At 41.7% G+C, this 20,943-nt stretch overlaps 1 long non-coding RNA gene across 1 annotated transcript in view; it reads right to left on the bottom strand.

Annotated features, from left to right (window-relative positions):
* LOC147577790 (uncharacterized) overlaps window positions 1–16,072 on the bottom strand; it is a 34,870-nt gene extending 18,798 nt beyond the window's left edge. Inside the window, exons 1-2 of the long non-coding RNA XR_015254483.1 lie at window positions 15,302–16,072; window positions 10,500–10,692 (exon numbers count right to left, since the gene is read on the bottom strand). This is a non-coding gene — a long non-coding RNA (uncharacterized LOC147577790). The remainder of the gene's footprint in view (window positions 1–10,499; window positions 10,693–15,301) is intronic.
* Between the last annotated feature and the right edge of the window lie 4,871 nt (window positions 16,073–20,943).

Raw genomic sequence — 20,943 nt, forward strand, 5'->3', positions numbered from 1 at the left:
TCTTGTGTTTCCTTTTGGAAATATAAGTGTGTGTGTGTGTGTGTGTGTGTGTGTGTTCGCATTAGTATTTCCTCCCCTCCTTTACTGAAAAGGTGGTGTGCTACATGCAGTGTTTTGTGGATGGCCTTTTCTTTTACCAATATATCCTGCATATCACCCCATTTAAGAATACAGAGATAGTCCACATTCCTTTATACGACACACAGTGCTCCATTGTGTGGATTTTTCATACTTTATTCAACCATTTCCCTACTGAGGGCTATTTGTGCTGTTTCCAGTGTTTTACCATTGCAAATAATGTTGTCATGAGTAACTGAATATGTATGAGTAAATTCACATGTCGTTCTGTGTTTTGCTTGTTTGCGGATGAATCGCTGGGATAGTTTCCTAGAAATGGGATTGTTCCTTCGAAGGATAAATGCATACGGGGTTTTGCTAGATATTGCCAAATCCTCCTCCACAGGGCTTATGTTATTCTGTACTCCTACCTATGATGTATGAGGATTCCTGTTTCCTCCGCAGTCTCACCGATGGCATTTCGTGTCAAAGTTTTAAATGTGTGTAACTCTGATAGGTGAGGAATAACCCCTCGGTGAGGTTTCCTCGTTTCCCCTATTCTGAGTGACGTTGAGCATCTTTATCTTCTTTTTAAAAACCATTTGCTTCTCATTTTCTATGAACTGTTTGTAACTTTCATCCATTAAAAAAAATCACTTTTTCTTCTTGACTTTTAGAGGCGCTGTCTATAAATCCCTTCTCTATAAGTTGCAAATCATTCCCGTCTTTATTGTCTTTTGCCTTTGCGTCTAGTAGTTTCACCATTTAAAAGGTCTTCGATGTGTTTTGTTTTATTTGGGGGAGTTAAATTCACAATCTCTTTTTTCTATTGCTTCTGAATTTCAAGTCATAATGACTAAGGTTTTTCTCCACTCCTACGTTACAAAGGAATTTGCCTACTTTTTCTCCAGTGCTTATATAATTTCATTTATAAAATGTAGATCTTTGGGGCGCCTGGGTGGCTCAGTCGGTTGAGCATCCGACTTCAGCTCAGGTCACGATCTCGCGGTCTGCGAGTTCGAGCCCCGCGTCGGGCTCTGTGCTGACAGCTCAGAGCCTGGAGCCTGCTTCAGATTCTGTGTCTCCCTCTCTCTCTGCCCCTCCCCCGCTCATGCTCTGTCTCTCTCTGTCTCAAAAATAAATAAACGTTAAAAAAAAAAATTAAAAAAAAAAAAGTAAAATGTAGATCTTTGGTCCATTTGGAAATCATCTTTTTTCTTTCTTTTCTTTTTTTTTTTAAGCAGCCTCTACCCCCAAGATGGGGCTTGAACTCACGATCCCGAGATCAAGAGTCACATGCTCCTCTTACTGAGCCAGCCAGCCACTCTTGGAAATCATCTTGACATACTGTGTGAGCGACAGATTATTTTCCAGATGGAATTGTGATTGTTGTGGTTTTAACACAGTTAGTGGAAATGATGGCTGTTCTGGTTCATTGGATAGCCTTAGTTAAAGAAAGATAATAATTTATTTCATATTTCCAGCACCTTGTCGCTGAGGCTAAAACTCGACACTACTTTAAAAGTTACAAGTCAGTACGCTGGGAAATAGCCGACACCTTCATTCAGCCTGCTGTTTTAGGTTTTCTAACCACACTACCCACCCTCCTACCTCAACAACAGCCCAACACATGTGACACAGGACGCCAGGAAGAATAAACTCTGCTTGCTGGCCAAGCTGTCCACTTCCTCTAAACTTGTGGTGCAATATTATATACCAGACAGAACGGGGATAGGAGACTTTCACATTTGCTGTTGACAAACAGAGTGGCTCACATGTGTCACAAACCTTTGAGAACACATCCTGTCCTTGATCTCCACAGCGGGGAGGAGCACTCCATGTTACCGTCAGAAATGCCAGAGCTGATCACTTTAGAGCAATTAATTCAGAGAATTGCAAATAATGGTATTTCTAACTATTTCGATGACTTTTACTTATTTATTTTTTTTAATGTGTATTTATTTTTAAGAGAGAGAGAACGTGAGCGAGCTCAAGCAGGGGAGGGGCAGAGAGAGAAGGCGACACGGAATCCGAAGCAAGCTCCAGGCTCTGAGTTGTCAGCACAGAGCCCAATGTGGGGCTCAAACCCACAAACTACGAGATCATGATCTGAGCTGAAGTCGGACATTTAACCGACTGAGCCACCCAGGTGCCCCCTCCCCACTTTTTTAAAAATTTAATGGCTTTTAAAAGCAAAATGTATAATGATGATAGTATAATAAAATGAAACTCAATTTGTGCAAATTTCCTAAGTATTTTGAAAGATGATAGTTACATAAAACTTAACCAGAAATGGAATTGTCAGCATATTTTTATCAATAGATGAAACTTTTCTTCTGTGCTTTTTCTTTTTTCTTTTTTTTTCTTTTTTTTTTTTTTGTCATAGAATTTGCTATTCTTTACTGGTTGAGGATAACAGAAGTAACCAACAAATAGCAGGATGTGAACTTCTGCATTGTTTTTCCAGTAGTTGAAAGACCCCACATTTATAGAGAGGCTTTCAAACCTCTATAAGGCAGAGTCTTTCAACGTATATATAAATGATCCAATGTAAAACTGTAAAATAAAAAGAGAGTTCTGGCTATCTAGCCCTGTTGCTTCCCTTAAGGAGGACTTGAACAATATAAATTTGGGGATTCATATCTTTATTAGGATGCCTCTGTCTTTAAAATCTCTGGTCCCCCAGATGCACCCTGTATATTATAAGATTGAAGAACAATCAAAATAACTTTATGTGTTGGACGTGACAATAAAATGAGAAAATCCCGGTGTTTTGAAAGCTCATCTCATTCAAAAGGAAATTTCCTCGATGTTTGTAAAGTGCAGCTGTGGGGTGGGAAGATTGGAGAACTGCTTTCCTACATGTTGATTAGCCAGAGAGTGGAAATGACATAAGGGCGTGATGTTAAACAAAGAGGAACGACCCACCTAGGGTGACTAATCCTGGTGGACGGATTCAATGAAATTGCACGCTTGCTCAGTGGTGCCCTAGCACCAGCTAGTGGCAAGCATTAATGAAGACATTATTTGCCAGGAAAAATAGAGAGAACATTTGCATTAAGGACATCTTACATCTCAATTTCTAAACCACTTTTTAGGCACCTTCCACAGTACATAATTTTTACCCTCTTAACTAAATCATACAGACATCTTTATTTAAAATGCCAAGGGGTGCGTTTGGCTGGAAAACCGATGAGCAGCTTGCCTGATACGGTTGTCAGAATACTGGGAGGAGGGTCCAGGATGGGGTTAGAAAAGAAGGGAATAGAAAATCTCTGTGTTTGGAGGAAAAAAAAAAAAAAAAAAGCCACCCTTGAATATGTATAGCTTTTGCAGAAAGCTTTTGAGTATGTAGCAGGTTCTTGGTAGTTCACTGTAATTCAGCCTGAAGGATACTCTAGCTGTCCTTGAGAGCAGTCATTAACCATCAGACCCCAGCCCATTTATCACATCCAGCACTCTGTGATGGAAAGTCTGGAATTTCAAGCAGACTCACCAATCACACCCTGAGCCAGCTCTGACAACGTCTTGCTGGGTCTGTACAGACAAACAGAGAATTAAGGACTCCTTTGGCAAATTTGGCATTGGTAGCTACCCTGCTTTGCCATTTTAAGTGAAGCCCACTTTTGTTACTGTTTACACATCCAGAAAATCGAGCGAGTCCACACAAGTACACGCAGCATTAATTCATGAAAATCATGAGGCGATTAAACTGGATGCAATAGCTATCTTCTGTGGCTATCGAAAGAACTGGAAAATGCACCCTTGTTATCCAAGGAAAGTTCCTTTAGGACTAAAATCACAGGAATAAGTATGATCTTATTGAAGTCAGAACACATTTGAAAGGACATAATCAAAGAATAAAAACTTTACTGGTAGAGCCTATAATAATCCTAGGATCTAACATATATTTCAAAAACATACACAAATCCACAAATCCACAGTGTAACTTGTTTGTATTAAGAAATTGTATGTGTGCACATATACGGATATATTTATAAAATCCAAACACAACAGAGTTCTTATTGGTGTGCTTTTGGCACTGAAAGGTAATTGGCTCAAAGTAGATTCAATACTTCCCAAACAAGGTCCTTTTTTTTTTTTTTAAAGTAAACTCTACCCACAACATGGGGCTCTAACTCACCACCCCGAGATCAAGAGTTGTACGTTCTACCGGCTAGCATACAACTGGTATGTTGGACACCCCATAGAACGATATCCTTTAATGATTGTGTCTTATATAAGTCCTGCTTCTTGTGGAGCTCCTTTGTGATAGTAAGCTCTCCCAGGTCACCTGCTACTCACAGGAGGAAGTGCTCACAGACTCTGCATCTCCAAGAGTCGGATTGGCAGGGCCTCGGTAACTTGCATGCCTCCCTCCAAGACAGAAACAGTCAAGAGAATTGCCAAACACAGTCAGATCCAAAGTCTGAAGGTCTTACCCCACCTGCTGACTCCCCACCTTCCCTGTCCCCATTGCTTGAAACCAAGATTCCCATTCTATTGACACTGTGGCCTTCAGCCAGTGTGGCTGCAGTTCTGATCACATCTACACATGCCTCCATTCACTGGTTCATTCATTTGTTCAACAGAGCCTTCTTTGAAACCACTGTGATGGATGTGGTGATGTGATGAATGTTTTGGGGATGAGGGACCCAGTCCCCACCCTGACTGACCTCACAGGTTAGAGGCAAGAAGGAGATGCCAACTGGCAAATAATACAGAGGAGGAAAGAAAAGTTCTTAAATTCCTGAATTGTGCTGGCACCAAGGTAAGAGACTCACACGATAATGAGGTAGATACCCTTACTATCTCCATTTTGCTTATGCAAAAAAAAAAAAAAAATGAGCCTTTAGAAAGACGAGCAACTTGCCCAAGTTGACTAAGCTGGAAGTGGCAGAGAGAAGAGGAAGTCCCTCTGCCTCCAGAGTGTAGATGCTAGCACGCCTCTAACAGACAGCTTCGAAAAATAAAATATGAGTTTTCTTATCCTCCAACCCAGAATAGATTTAGTTATTCTTCCTCACTTAGTTATGGTATTACGGCTTCATGGCTAGTTATTTTATACTTTGGTTTATAATCCCACACTATCTCGTTTTTCTGTTGTTCAGGATGTTCCAGCTTTGGCCACTGGGAGGAGCTCCTGCAGCTGGCTCATGTGTCCCTCTGACATGTCCCCATCATGGTATTTAATTACTTTAAAATGTTTATTTATTTTTGAGAGACAGAGACAGAGACAGACAGATAGACAGATGGAATCCAAAGCAGGCTCCAGGCTCTGAGCTGTCAGCACAGAACCTGCCACTTCTGTGGCTTGAACCCACAAACCATTAGATCATGTCCTGAGCTGAAGTTGGACACTTCACCGACTGAGCCACCCAGGCGCCCCCCACCCCCATTGTTGTATTTTTTATTTATGTGAGCACTTTCTTATTTTCTGGCACTATCACATGCATCTTGTAAATTTCCCCGTTGGCCATGCGTAAAAACTGAATTAATACTACAATTATATGATATGTGGCTACACATTGAGTTTCCACAATACTTTATTCCTGTCTTTCTACCTTTCTTTTGGATGGTGTTGGCAGTCCTCTGGATTTGACCACAAACCTATGATCCTAGCTTTGAACCCTTGACCTATTCCCTGAGCTGTACCAATTTGCAATGGAGTTAGCTCAGTTCTTTCCGTTGCGCTCAGTAAATTGATGAAAGTATCAGGGTTTTAACATCACCCTATATTCTCTATTCTGGTTTTGTTTGTTCGTTTAAATGTTTATTTTCGAGAGAGAGAGAGAGAGAGAGAGTACACAAACAGGGAGGGGCAGTGAGAGAGGGTGACAGAGCATCCCAAGCAGGCTCTGAGCCCCACGCGGGGCTCGAACTCATGAACCGTGAGATCATGACCTGAGCTAAAATCAAGCGTCGGATGCTTAACCGAATGAGCCGCCCAGGCGCCCCTCTATTCTGTTTTTGTTGAACGTTCCTGGGAAAGTGTGGATGCTGTTCCCATGGCAGCAACGTGAACATACACATCAGTTGTTCTTCCTCTGGTTGGAGAAAAAGGAAAGCAGAAGAGCCTGACAGAGCTATGCCATCTTGGAGGCTCTCTGGACCTGGACACTTGGGAATGGATACTTCCTTGTCCTGGGAGCTTCCTGTCCTTGGAGGTATTCAGCAGCATCCCTGGCCCCACCCCCTAGATGCCAGTAGTACTCACCAAGTGGTGACAACCACAGTGTCTCCAGACATTAGCAAATGCCCCCCCCCCGGTGGGGGGAGGGGAAAAGCAAAATGATCCCCAGTTGGAAACCGCTGTTGTGTAATAATAAACCCAGAGAGTTGCATTAGCAGCGGTACAACAGAAAGGGGACTGGAAGTCTTGGAGTCAACACCCTGGTCCTTTTCCTCTTTCATCTGATGGGCTTTGATTCACTGGGCAGGACTGAACCGAGCAAGTCTTTGCAAAGGCAACCTCCAAGGACCAACAGGAGTAGAATTTGGGTAATTTGATAAGTGACTTAAAAGGTTGGGAGGTCGCTCTGGTTCATTCACCGGAACACCTGTGCCTGAGCGGTGTGTGAACCGTGTGGTCCTGGCCCATTTCCAGTCCAGGTGCTTGAGGTTACCTTCCATGGTGTTCCTTCCAATTTTCACGGCACATGGTGCCTTTCTCTGCTTCTGTTCTACACTGCATGACTAAACCATAATTATTCTCTCCACTTCTAGTGATTAGTTAGGGGATATTAATTTGTGATTTGTTTGTAATGTTTAAGTTGGCACAGCGCTGGTGGATGAAAAGGACAACTTGAAGTTTCTCATTTTGGCTCTGTGGGATGTAATAATGGAGACAGAAACTTCCCTTAAATTGTCTTGCCAAAAGGAAAACAATTACCCCATAGCTCATAAATCTGCAAAAGGCTTTCTTTGATGAAGACCAGTCCTAGAAAGATTAGAGACAAAGCCAGATCACAGAGTCCAGAACGTCGCTGTGTAGACACAATGGGAGGAACTTTGTTCTTTGTGAGTTCCTTCTCCCAACGTGGCCCACCCTGCCCCCAGTCTCTGAGCTGGTACCCTGATTACACCTGACCTTTAGGGAAATTGTGCCATTCTCCAGACTTTTCTCAATCCTTGTTCCCATTTAAACCGCCAGCGTTGTGATTTAACCCCTGTAGAGACCTGGTCTCAGCTCAGCAACAGAGCGAGATAAACCTAGTGGGGACCGTGTCCCAGTTTGTCCAGGAGTTGCTAAAGTCCTGGATGTCCCCCTCCACAGGCTGATGTGGAGAACAAAGGCAAAAGAAAATGTACATAAAATCAAATCCCCTTACAATCTGCAGCCCATTGATAAATACTCCAGACTGGTACAGTCTGACATCCCTGGGAACTCCCAACTGTCTTAAAGTTAATGCTTTGCTAGTGGGAAAAACAACCTCAGCATAACAATGTATCCTTCATCCCCCACCGGCCAACCAACCAACGTTGGTTACCTTGGTTACCGTAACTCCTTGAAGGCAACTTCCCCAGGTCAACTCCTGTGACCTCACCGCGCTCCTAACACCCCTCTCAGCACCTGGGTCAGGAAAGTGACTTTGCATCTTAAAAAAAAAAAAAAGTACTGATGCAAGACAAGGCAAGTAACCGCAACTCTCTGGCCGGCCACAAGGAGGCGCGTTCTCCCACATGTTGTGCAGTCCAGCCTGGCAAAGGGAGCAGGTTAGGAGGGACCGAGTCAAGCCCGCTCCGCAGTCAGTGACCGTCCGAGGGATAGAAGTGAAAACAAACGGTCCAGTTGGTGTCATTTCTGCCCCTAATACGCGCGCGCGCATACACGGTGCTTATGAAACCGACCTTCCGTTCCAAGTACCACCAGGTTCCAGAAGCCTTATAATCCTCTTTTCCTGAGTCCTCACAACGACCTTGCAAAGCGAGAACCGCGGTTAGGTAGCCTAAAGTCACAATATTGGGTGAAACTTCAAAAGCCATCGCCCTTCCACTATACCACATCACCATATTATTTTACAGAGCCCTGAAATGGGAGAGTTACAAACTGCTTCCTTGGCTTAGGGCTGGGGTATGGGGAAAGGGTGGGAGGAGGGAAGGCGATGTAGATGATGCCTGATAGAGAGACCTCGGTCCATGCCCATCGTGGGGAACAGGGCTGGGGTGTAAGGCATCGCTTCACAACGTGGGACACCAGTAGGAATCTGGGTGGGAAATGGGAAAGCACCAGCCCCACAGTGATGGGGGGAGGCAGGGATTCCTCAGTTACTCGTCATTTCCAAGACAACTGAAAGCAGGGACGATCACTGCTGCACCACGTTAGGGAGCTCAGAGAGTGGCAGATGTGACTTAGGCACAGAGCAGCGGCCATTCAGCAGGAGTACTAACCAGGGAGTCTTTTTTTTTTTTTTTTTTTTTTAATGTTTATTTACTTTTGAGAGAGACAGAGCCGGAGTGGGGGACGGGGCAGAAGAGAGGGAGACACAGAATCAGAAGCAGGCTCCAGGCTCTAAGCATCTGGTGTTTGCTGTTAAAGCAAAGGAAAAGGAAGAACATGGCAATTCTACTAATGAATTGTTAGATGTCTTACCCTTGGGGTTGGCGCAGAAGACATGCAATGTTCTAGAAAGTGTTAAGGTGGTTGAATGGGGGCCTCTCTTGGAAAAGAAATCTTTAAATTCAGTTTGATTCAGATACCTCTTCTGCTGCTTTTCACACCTTATAGATATGCCCAAGAGTCCTGCCTGGGCTTCACTTGCAGTTTTTTTAATGAAAAACCTCAGCAATAGGTTTCACTGTGACATAGAATTGATTTTCTTTGTCAGTGTCTATCATTTTGACAATCACAGCTTGGGAGGCCTGCTGAGCTGTCAGAAAACGGACTCATCTTCGCATTACTTTAACCAAAACAGTTACGGTTTCTAAAACTTTAAATTAGATTCCTATGTCAGTCCCAACTTACACCGCCACCAAATGCATTAGACTAGCATTTCTGAATTGCAAATCACCCTTTCCCCCCGTGGATGTATTTTTATCCAGGGCGATATCCCTTTAACTCAAGGCTTGAAAAATGAAGCCCATGTGATTTTAAGAAGATGAACACACTTTTAAGTTGTGAAGCATGTTGTAGCTTAAAAAAAGAAAAAACATAGCCTTCCAAGAGAATCATCTCTCCAGTAACAAAAAAAAAAAACCAAGAAACAAACAAACAAAAAAACCCAATCTTGACTGATAGCTCTTTTCAAGTGCAAATGAGGGAGCTGACAGCAAGGAGAGGTTTGAAATCCTCATTTGGTTGTATGGTAGTTTGCTCTTTTTTTTTTTTTTAATTTTTTTTTCAACGTTTATTTATTTTTGGGACAGAGAGAGACAGAGCATGAACGGGGGAGGGGCAGATAGAGGGAGACACAGAATCGGAAACAGGCTCCAGGCTCTGAGCCATCAGCCCAGAGCCCGACGCGGGGCTCGAACTCATGGACCGCGAAATCATGACCTGGCTGAAGTCGGACGCTTAACCGACTGCGCCACCCAGGCGCCCCTGTAGTTTGCTCTTTTAACGTAAATATTGATGCGCAATATGGTTTTCCTTGTTGCAAATCACTCGTGCATGCAAATATGCTCAGAATTTAATACACATGTGCGCTGTTCCTTTTCTAAATCCTCTATTCTTTTCCTTATAACGCCCTTCTCAGTGGAGCAGAGAGCATGTGATTTTAAGCACGCCAATTTTAAGACGGCAGCTCTAAAGAGCACCCAAAAAATGTGCCCAGAAGCCAACGAAAGAGCCAATATGTTTACATAAGTGAAGGTCTCCTCGTTTCCCTGTCCAGGTAAAATGTTTTCAACAGGCTTCTAAAGAACAGTCAGAAGACATACTTCCATATAGAACGAGATGGTTGTAAATCCACTGTGGAAGGAAGGCTGGGAAGGAGGGATAAAGCTGAGTCAGAGTTTCTCAAACTGGTGACCTCAGTGGAGTATAAAATGGGGTTTTGGGGTACACGCAGCTCTCCAAATTTATTTTAAAATTCAACATATTTGGTGCGCCTGGCTGGCTCAGTCAGAGGAGCATGTGACTCTTGATCTCAGAGTCATGAGTTCAAGCCTCCCGTTGGGTATAGGGATTATTTAAATAAATAAAAATAAAATAAAATTCAACATATTTTAAAATCCCTTGTAGTTCTTTGTAAACAAAATAAAACATATTTTTAAATAAAGAATAATAGTTGTTTATATGAGTGACTAGGATATGCCATTTCTTCTCTTTTAAGAAGGTGTCCATAGTTGGACATTGTTGATGATGGATCAGTTGAGCCAAAAGTATGGCTCCGAATCCAATTGGTTTTGTTTCTTATTTTTTATTAGTTGCTATACTTGCCAGTGTTCTTTCCCTTGAAGTGATAAATATCAAATTAGCGTAATTTTAAAAAAGAACTTACTGGCTCATGGGGCACCAGGGTGCCTCAGTCGGTTGAACGTCCATCTTCAGCTCAGGTCAGGATCTCACAGTCCATGAGTTTGAGCCTCGAGTCTGGCTCTGTGCTGACAGCTCAGAGCCTGGAGCCTGCTTTGGATTCTGTGTCTCCCTCGCTCTCTGCTCCTCCCTCGCTTGCACTCTGTCTCTCTCTGTCTCTGAAAAATAAATAAATGTAAAAAAAATTAAAAAAAAAAAAGAACCTATTGGCTTAGATAACCAGAAACTTCAGAGATACTGCTAATTTTACGCATGGCTGGATCTAGGCACCCGAATGATGTCATCAAGAACATGTCTCTTTTCATCTCTTGGGTCCCACCGTCCCTGTTTTTGGTTCTTATTTTTTCCTTCCATTCTAGGCCTTCTGTCCATGTGGCAGCAAAGATAACCCCAGCCTGCTCCAGACTTACATACCTTATTGCCTATGCTCTCAAAAGGACAGAGTGGCTCTCTCAGCAAAAACCCTGTGAAAATCTCCCAAAGGATGGATTGATTACAAATCCATCTTCCTGGGTATAAACCAATCACTGTGCCCAGGAAATGCTGAAATCCCTGGACAGGCCTGGACTTGTACCCATCCTCCAAATTTAGGTTGGCATCCACCTGCACTGCACAGCCTGAGAGCAAGAAGGGGGTCATTTTCCAAGGTGAATTTAGAATGCGGTTATCAGAGAAGTGGGGCGTTAATGTCTGCTGGGGAAAAACAACATTTGCCCACTTCGTATACTAAATTCCTCATTAAGAGTCCTTGAGAATGGCAGCAAGCATGTAGCAGCTCACATAGTTACGAATGCTCAGCTAGGAGGAAGACCAGAAGTTATGGGCAGATCCCTCAGGGAAGTCTCTTTCCAGTGCCCCATCCTTGGCTCACCCAACATGTCACACTTGTTCTGGAAGTTTCCATTTCCACTTGAGTAGGAGCTGAGTGCGAATTCCTGTCTCCTGTTTCCTTGCTGTTGGCATGGGCTGTATTTCTTCGTGTTGTGTCAAGCATTTCGATGTGGTATTAAGATTATTCCCAACAACACATCATTGAGCTCTTTCTTCATCAAAGGTAGAAAATTATTGATTTTCAGGAGAAGAAAGCAAACTTTTAATGATTGGACCATATGCATCAGAGTCTGGTCTCCTTAAAAATCCAAATACTCCATTAAACTGTGGACTCCATTAAAATCCATGCAACTTCATCCTTCAGTGAGAGATTCCAGACTGTGGGATATGCCACGTGAGCACAACTCCAGTTGTGGCAGAAATATTCAGCAGAAGTATTCTTCACCAGACCATCAACATTATGGACAAATGTTTTCACTATCTTTTTTTTTTTTTTTTTTTTTTTACTATCATTGAGTTCTAAGAATGTCTTTATTTCTTTTTTTGTTTCCTTTACAACTATAGGTTATTTCTTAATATTTCATGTTCCAGACATATGGCATTTTTGTGGTCATCCTCTGGTATTAAATTGTAATTTTATTGCATTATAGCTGAAGAACATGATCAATATGGCATATGTGATCCTGTTCCTCTGGAATTTATTGAGGTCTCTTTTATGGCCTAATTTATGGTCTACTTTTTTGATATTTTTTCCACATGTACCCCAAAATGTGCAGAAAAAGATGTGTTCTGCTGTTTGGCACGTAGAGTTTCCTCCCTCTCACTATGCATATACGCAGCGAAATCTGAAAAATGCAATTAAGAGATTCATGATATATAAAAATACGTGTATATATGTGCCTATATTAAGGACATATGTATGCATTATATATGGATGTAGGCATACACATACATTAATGTATATCAACTCCTCAGCCCAGCAAGGACATGTGGTGCCCTCAGACACCCATGACCTGAGACTTCTCTGGCTAAGCAGGGGAGCCATTTTGGGGAAGAAAGAAGAGGAGAACTTAAGATCTCTCCCCATCCTGACCTCTTAGTGTCATTTTCAGCTGCCACCGCCCAGGCTAAATCACCAGTATTCCCACAACCAGCTAGTTTTTCTAACATTTTGTTGTTGGTTTGCATTTTTCTTAGCTTATGGAAGCCATACTTTCCTTTTTTTGTTTTTATTTATTTTTTTGTAATTTTCTTTTTTAATGTTTATTTATCTTTGAGACAGAGAGAGACAGAGCATGACTGGGGGAGGGACAGAGACAGAGGGAAACACAGAATCCGAAGCAGGCTCCAAGCTCTGAGCTGTCAGCACAGAGCCCAACACAGGGCTCAAACCCACAAATCTTGAGATCATGATCAGAGCCAAAGTCGGACGCTCAACCGATGGAGCCACCCAGGCGCCCCATCCTTTTGTTGTTTTTAAATAGTTTCTCCAAAGTTGATTTTTTTGAAGAAGGAAACAGCAGCCTATATTGGTTTGCCATTTTGACAGGTATCAGAAATCACTCCTCAGACCAAAGGAATGAATTCACAGGGCTTTCTTTTCAGACTCACCCTTGAAACTTGCCCTTTCTTTTTCTTTTTCTTTTTTTTTTAATTTTTTTTCAACGTTTATTTATTTTTGGGACAGAGAGAGACAGAGCATGAACGGGGGAGGGGCAGAGAGAGAGGGAGACACAGAATCGGAAACAGGCTCCAGGCTCCGAGCCATCAGCCCAGAGCCTGACGCGGGGCTCGAACTCACGGACCGTGAGATCGTGACCTGGCTGAAGTCGGACGCCCAACCGACTGCGCCACCCAGGCGCCCCTCTTTTTCTTTTTTTTAAAGTTTATTTTTTCATTCTGAGAGAGAGAGCACAAGTGGGGCAGAGGCAGAGAGAGGAGAGAGAGAATCCCAGGCAGGCCCCATGCTCTCAGCACAGAGCCCAATGTGGGGCTCAAACTCACGAGTTGCGAGATCATGGCCTAAGCCGAAGGCAGATGTTTAACTGACTGAGCCACTCGGCACCCCTGAAACTTGCCCTTTCAATCACGATATTTTGGAGTGTACTTACCACTCATTTCATTGTATGCTGTGCTCAGAGTAGGTAATTCTGGGATAGAGATTAGTTTGTCTTTGCAGTTTAAAAAATTAATGTATAATCCACACACCATAAAATTCGCTTTTTAAAAAGTGTACTGAATTTCAGTGATTTTTAGCCTATTTACAGAGTTGTGCAACCATCACCAACTATGGACTTCCATACAATTTTCATCATCCCAAAAGGAAACCTCGTTCCCTCTTCTCTGGAAACCACTAACCTGCTTTCGGTCTTATGGATCTGATTCACCTATTCAGGGTAATTATCACAAATGAAATCTTACAATACGTGGTCTTTTGTGTCTGGCGTTTTTCACCTCACGTAATGTTTTCCAGTTTCAGTCTTGAAGCATTATTCATATTGAAGCATGAAGCATTCTTTTTTTTTTTTTTTTTTTAAATTTTGAGAGAGAGTGGGGTGGGGAGGGGCAGAGAGAGAGAGAGAGACAGAATCGGAAGCAGGCTCCCTGCTGTTAGCCCAGAGACCGATGGATGCGATGGATGCAGGGCTCAAACGAGGGACTTTGAAGTCACAGAACCTAGAGATCATGACCTGAGCTGAGATGAAGAGTTGGAACCTTAACCGACTGAGCCACCCAGGCACCCCTGAAACATGAAGCATTCTTGAAAAATCAGTGCTTTATCCTGTTTTATGACTGAATAGTATTCCATTTTAAGGATACGGTGCAATTTGCTTATCCATTCATCAGTTGATGGGTTGTTTGCCCTTTGGGATATGATAAATAAAGCTGTATTGAATATTTGTATAGACATTTTTGTGTGGATATATGTTTTCAATTCTCTTGGATATAATCTAAGAGTGAAACTGCTAGGTCCTATGGCAACTCTACGTTTAACTTCTAGAGGAACTGCCGGTCTGTTTTCCAAAGCTCCCGCACCATTTTATATTTCGACTGGCAATGTTTGAAGGTTCCAATTGTAATCGTTCCTTGCCAACGTTTGTTTTTTGTCTGTCTTTTTGATGACAGCCATCCTGGTGGGTATGAAGTGGTATCTTACCATTGTTTGGATTTGCATTTCCCTCTGATCACTGATGTGGTACACCTTTTCGTGTGTTTATTGGCCATTTGTATATCCTGTTTGAAGAAAAATCTATTCAAATCCTCTGCTCTTTTTAAAAAATATGGCTATTTTTCTTCTTCTTGTTGAATTGTAAGTGTTGTTTATGTAATCTGAATACTAGGCCCTTATCAGATATATGATTTGCAAATATTTTTTCTCGTTGTCTGAGTTGCCTGCCTTGTATTGACGTGGTAATGTCCTTTGATGCACAAAAGTTTTAAATTTGTGACTCACACTGTCTGCACAACATATTCAAATAAACACATAACAATCTTTAAAAAATAAAATTAGGGAGGGGAGGAGCCAAGATGGCAGAACAGCATGGAAGATTTTGTGTGTCTCCGTCCGTGAAATACAGCCAGACCAACACTAAACCATCCTACACACCTAGAAAACGGACTGGAGGACTAACACGGCAATCTGCACAACCTGAGCCACAGAATTCAGCAGGTACGCGGTGCAGAGAGGCGAACTTGGGGAGCAAGAAGCCACGGGAAGGGAGGTGCTTTTGCAGGCAGAGAGAGGACGGAGTCAAGGGTCGGGGGGAGAATACGGGAAAAGCACCCCTCCCCAAAAGCAGCTGGAGAGAAAGTGGAAAATTGGAAACAGCCGCAGGGACTGAACTAAAAAGGGAGAAAGGAGAAAGAAGAGGGTTTAAATTCCATTAAGACTGTAAACAGGGGGAGCGAAAAGGCTGCAACTCGCCAGCTCGATACCTGGCGGTGGGTGCTCTGGAGGGAAGGGCGAATCCCCAGGAGCAGAGCGGGGTCCGGGAGGTTCTCGGGCCACACGGGGAGAAGCGGTTCCACGGCTGGAAGGACTTCCCGTAGAGGCTGTGAGGCCACCTGGGCCCAGCAGAGCCCAGAGAACAGCCCGATCGCTGGTGCTGGAACAAGGTCGTTAAGGGTGAAGCCTGGTGCCAGATGCGTGTTGCGACTTTCCATAATCCCTGAAAGGCTGCTGCTGCGCTAGATCGCGAACTTTTTCTGGGGCGGCTGGCACCCGGCCGCAGGTCTCTGGGCTCCGGCAGCAGCACGGTTTGGCGAACTTTCCTGGGTGCGGCCGGCGTTGGCCGTTGCCCGGGGAGACCCTCCCGCAGAGGGGCGGAAGGGGCCGAAGCTGCAGCCCTTCCAAAGTAAGGGGCCGGGGAAAACAGCCGTGTCTGAGACAAAACTCGGGAGAGAGCGACTGCCTGGGGCCTGGTCACGGAGAGGGAAGAAGCGGGGAGCGGACGAGAGCTGAAGACAGAGGACGGGTGCGCGACTGCTGATGGGGAGAACAGACCGGGTAGCTGGGTGGCGCCATTTCACTGCTCCCGCGCATGCGCATACGCACCTACGAGCGCCACAAGAACCCACCCCAGGAGGCTAGCAGCGCCATCTAGTGGAGAGCGGAGCTGTTACACTGAGCCCCGCCCAACCGGGCCAACCTCGCTCTTCAAGAACACACGTCTCACCGCCTGCTGAGTTTATGGACCATAAAGCGCTTCCTAGTCTGACTTCTAGGGGGAAAACAAAGTAATTTCAGTTCTATTTCAATCTGGTAGAAAGTCCATCTATCCCATTTTCTTTCTTTTTTCTTCTTTTTCACTTCTTTTTCTTGAATACAGAAAGAGAAAAATTCATTTTTATTTTCAATTTTTACTAACAATATTTTTCTTTGTTTTTTTACTACATTTTTTACTTCTGTGTAAATTTTTTCAAATTCTGTTTTACTTCCAACATTTTATTTTAGTCTGATACAGTGTATTCACCTTTTCAAAGTTTCAAACGATTTCCTTTTTCTTCCTTTTCTTTTTTCTCTTTTTCGTTTCTTTTCTTTTTCTTGAATTCAGAAAGAGAAAAACTTCATTTTTACTTTCAATTTCTATTACAAATATTTTTCTTCAATTTTTTTACTATATTTTTTACTTTTCTGTAAATTTTTTCAAATTCTATTTTACTTCCATCATTTTATTTTAGTATACTACAGTGTATTCACTTTTTCAAATTTTCAAATGATTTCCTTTTTTTTTCTCTTTTTTCTCTTTTTTGTTTCTTTTCTTTTTCTTGAATACAGAAAGAGAAAAAATTCACTTTTATTTTTAATTTTTATTAAAAATATTTTTCTTTAATTTTTTTCTACTATATTCTTTATTTTTGTGTAAATTTTTTAAAATTCTGTTTTACTCCCATCATCTCATTTTAGTCTACTTCGGTGTATTCATTTTTTCAAATTCTCAAACGATTTCCTCTCCCTGCCCTTTTTTTCTCTAATCTGTCAAAGCACTTTCAACACCCAGACCAAAACACACCTAGGATCTAACATCGTTTATTTGATTTGTGTGTGTGTGTGTGTGTGTTTAATTTTTTAATTGTAATATTTTAAAAATTTTAATATTTTTTTAATTTTAATTTTTTTAATTTAAAATTTTCTACTTCATTAATTCCTTTTATTCCTTCAAAATGACAAAACGAAGGAATTCACCCTAAAAAAAAGAGCATGAAGAAACGACAGCCAGGGATTTAACCAACACAGATACAAGCAAGATGTCTGAACCAGAATGCTATGGCAACAAGGATGGATGAGGCAGAACAGAGAATCAGTGATATAAAGGACAAACTTATAGAGAATAATGAAGCAGAAAAAAGAGGAAGACTAAGGCAAAAGCACAATTTAAGAATTAGAGAAATCAGTGACTCATTAAAAAGGAACAACATCAGAATCACAGGGGTCCCAGAAGAGGAAGAGAGAGAAATAGGAGTAGAAGGGTTATGTGAGCAAATCATAGCGGAAAACTTTCCTAACCTGGGGAAAGACACAGACATCAAAATCCAGGAAGCACAGAGGATCCCCATTAGATTCAACAAAAACCAACCATCAACAAGGCATATCATAATCAAATTCACAAAATACTCAGGCAAGGAGAGAATCATGAAAGCAGCAAGGGGAAAAAAGTCCTTAACCTACAAGGGAAGACAGATCAGGTTTGCAGCAGACCTATCCACAGAAACTTGGCAGGTCAGAAAGGAGTGGCAGGATATATTCAATGTGCCGAATCAGAAAAATATGCAGCCAAGAATTCTTTACCCAGTAAGACTGTCATTCAAAACAGAGGGAAAGATAAAAAGTTTCCCAAACAAAAATTACAGGAGTTTGTGACCACTAAACCAGCCCTGCAAGAAATTTTAAGGGAGACTCTCTGAGGGGAGAAAAGATGAAAAAAAAAAAAAAAGATCAAAAGCAACAAAGACTAGAAAGGACCAGAGAACACCACCAGAAGCTCCAACTCTACAAGAAACATAAATTCGCATCTTTCAGTACTCACTCTAAAAGTCAATGGACTCAATGCTCCAATCAAAAGACATAGGGTAACAGAATGGATAAGAAAACAAGATCCATCTATATGCTGTTTACAAGAGACCACTTTAGACCTAAAGACACCTTCAGATTGAAGATAAGAGGATGGAGAACCATCTATCATGCTAATTGTCAACAAAAGAAAGCCAGAGTAGCTATACTTATATCAGACAATCTAGACATTAAAATAAAGACTGTATCAAGAGATGCAGAAGGGCATTATATCATAATCAAGGGGTCTATCCACCAGGAAGACCTAACAATTGTAAACATTTATGCGCCAAATGTGGGAGAACCCAAATATATAAATCAGTTAATCACAAACGTCAAGAAACTCATTGATAGTAATACCTTAATAGTAGGAGACTTCAACACCCCACTCACAGCAATGGACAGATAATCTAATCAAAAAATCAACAAGGAAACAACGGCTTTGAATGACACACCGGACCAGATGGACTTAACAGAAGTATTCGGAACATTTTATCCTAAAGCAGCAGAATATGCATTCTTCTCCAGTGCACATGGAATGTTCTCCAGAATAGACCATATACTTGGACACAAATCAGCCCTAAGTAAGTACAAAAAGATCAAGATCATACTGTGCATATTTTCAGACCACAACTCTATGAAACTCAAAATCAACCACAAGAAAAAATTTGGAAAGGTAACAAATACATGGACACTGAAGAACATCCTACTAAAGAATGAAAGAGGAAATTTGAAAGTATATGGAAGCCAATGAAAATGATAATACCAACCCAAAACCTCTGGGATGCAGCAAAGGCAATCATAAGAGGAAAGTATATAGCAATCTAGGCCTTCCTAAAGAAGGAAGAAAGATCTCAGATACACAACCTAACCTTATGCCTTAAAGAGCTGGAAAAGGAACAGCAAATAAAACCCAAAACCAGCAGAAGACAGGAAATAATAAAGATTGGAGCAGAAATTAATGCTATCGAAACCAAAAAAAACACTAGAACAGATCAACGAAACCAGAGCTGGTTCTTTGAAAGAATTAACAAAATTGATAAACCACCAGCCAGTTTGATCAAAAAGAAAAAGGAAAGGACCCAAATAAAATCAAGAATGAAAGAGGAGAGATCACAACCTACACAGCAGAAATACAAACAATAATAAGAGAATATTATGAGCAATTATACGCCAATAAAATGGGCAATCTGGAAGAAATGGACAAATTCCTAGAAACATATACACTACCAAAACTGAAACAGGAAGAAATAGAAAATTTGAACAGACCCATAACCAGTAAGGAAATCGAATTAGTAATCAAAAATCTGCCAAAAAACAAGAGTCCAGGGCCAGATGGCTTTCCAGGGGAATTCTACCAAACATTTAAGGAAGAGTTAACACCCATTCTCTTGAAGGTGTTCCAAAAAATAGAAATGGAAGGAAAACTTCCAAACTCTTTCTATGAAGCCAGCATTACCTTGATTCTAAAAGCAGACAGAGACCCCACTAAAAAGGAGAACTAGAGACCAATTTTCCTGATGAACATGGGTGCAAAATCCTCAACAAGATATTAGCCAACCGGATTCAACAATACATTAAAAAAGTTATTCACCACAACCAAGTGGGATTTATACCTGGGATGCAGGGCTGGATCAATATCCTCAAAACAGTTAACGTGATTCATCACATCAATAAAAGAAAGGACAAGAGCCATATGATCCTCTCAATAGATGCAGAGAAAGCATTTGACAAAATACAGCATCCTTTCTTGGTAAAAACCCTCAAGAAAATAGGGATAGAAGGAGCATACCTCGAGATCATGAAAGCCATATATGAATGACCAACGCTAATATCTTCCTCAATGGGGAAAAACTGAGAGCTTTCCCCCTAAGGTCAGGAACAAGACAGGGGTGTCCACTTGTGCCACTGTTATTCAACATAGTATTGGAAGTCTTAATCTCTGCAATCAGACAACACAAAGAAATTAAAGGCATCCAAATCGGCCAGGAGGAGGTCAAACTTCCACTCTTCGCAGATGACATGATACTCCATATGGAAAACCCTAAAGATTCCACCAAAAAACTGCTAGAATTGATTCATGAATTCAGCAAAGTTGCAGGATATAAAATCAATGCACAGAAATCGGTTGCATTCCTATATACCAACAGTGAAGTGACTGAAAGAGAAATCAAGGAATCGATCCCATTTACAGTTGCACCAAAAACCATAAAATACCTAGGAATAAATCTAACCAAAGAGGTGAAAAATCTATACACTGAAAACAATAGAAAACTTATGAAAGAAATTGAAGAAGACACAAAGAAAATGGAAAAACATTCCATGCTCCTGAATAGGAAGAACAAATATTGTTAAAATGTCGATACTACCCAAAGCAATCTACCTATTCAATGCAATCCCTATCAAAATAACACCAGCATTCTTCACAGAGCTAGAACAAATAATCCTAAAATTTGTATGGAACCAGAAAAGACCCCAAATAGCCAAAGCAATCTTGAAATAGAAAACCAAAGCAGGAGGCATCACAATCCCAGACTTCAAGCTATTATACTACAAAGCTGTAATCACCAAGACAGTATGGTACTGGCACAAGAACAGACACTCAGATCAGTGGAACAGGATAGAGAACCCAGAAATGGACCCACAAACGTATGGCCAACGAATCTTTGACAAAGCAGGAAAGAATATCCAATGGAATAAAGACAGTCTCTTTGGCAAGTGGTGCTGGGAAAACTGGACAGCAACATGCAGAAGAATGAACCTGGACCACTTTCTTACACAAGACACAAAAATAAAGTCAAAATGGATGAAAGACCTCAATGTAGGACAGGAAGCCATCAAAATCCTCAAAGAGAAAGCAGGCAAAAACCTCTTTGATTTTGTCTGCAGCAACTTCTTATTCAACACGTCTCCAGAGGCAAGGGAAACAAAAGCAAAAATGAACTACTGGGACCTCATCAAAATAAAAAGCTTCTGCACAGGGAAGGAAACAATCAGCAAAACTAAAAGGCAACCGACAGAATGGCAG

The sequence above is a fragment of the Puma concolor genome, chromosome C1, assembly GCF_028749965.1.
Source record: "Puma concolor isolate L17-30 chromosome C1, mPumCon1.1.hap2, whole genome shotgun sequence".
In the NCBI taxonomy this organism is placed as follows: Eukaryota; Metazoa; Chordata; class Mammalia; order Carnivora; family Felidae; genus Puma; species Puma concolor.